Source organism: Penaeus monodon, chromosome 33, assembly GCF_015228065.2.
Source record: "Penaeus monodon isolate SGIC_2016 chromosome 33, NSTDA_Pmon_1, whole genome shotgun sequence".
Classification (NCBI taxonomy): Eukaryota; Metazoa; Arthropoda; class Malacostraca; order Decapoda; family Penaeidae; genus Penaeus; species Penaeus monodon.
Window position 1 is genome coordinate 29,201,629 of NC_051418.1, and position 862 is coordinate 29,202,490.

Here is an 862-nt window from a genome sequence, read left to right on the forward strand (position 1 = left end):
CTAGGCGCAACATCTGAGCACTGAAAGAAAGCTGCATTTATTTTGTGGTTATGTGGCTTAATATTTCTATTATGTTACATATGATCTTAATGATACAGAGTCATGTTTTAGTGCTTTGTCTTAGACAGTTATTTGTTTGTCGAACAGGGCCGTGTTGTAAAAAGAAGCAGGATTCCATCGGCAGTGTGAGCCAACCGTGTTGCATGCTCACTACACGATGGGGTGTAAATGTAAGAAAAGAAAGAAATAGCTCCATTTTCTCTGTTAATTTTTGTAAGTTTATAAGGTATAGTAGCAGTGTACTTTCCAATGTAAATAAAAATACAGTTGAGATGTTTTGTACATATTCACTGTAAGAAAGATTAATTTTTGGGTGATGAACAAATTCCAGAGGAGAATATAGAAAGAAGGATTGAAAGGAAGAAGTGGCAGAAAGTTGAGGGGTGGGATATTTCAGTTATTGTTTTAAAGATCAGATTACAAGAGGGAAACGAAAATAAGGCTTTTATGTGAAAAAAAACCCAAGGTATATGATGGCCCAGAAAATCTATAAAATTGGGTACGATTAAAAAATTCTTAAATGACTAAGGTATTATTACATAAAAAGGGGAAATACCTGAAGAAAGGAAAAAATTTAAAACATGAATAGAATTTCTTTAATGCTAATAAGAAATAATTCTTCTGTGGGTCTTCTGAAACTCGGATGCGGTCTATTAAGAAGTTATAATACTCTCCCTCCCCCCTCCAATTCTTTGATTCTCCTAACTCTCACCTCTTATTATATGAATCCCAAACCTGTGTTGTAGAAAGTTAGGAATAAAGATAGAACAGATGACTATATATTTACAAATTCTTGTTAACA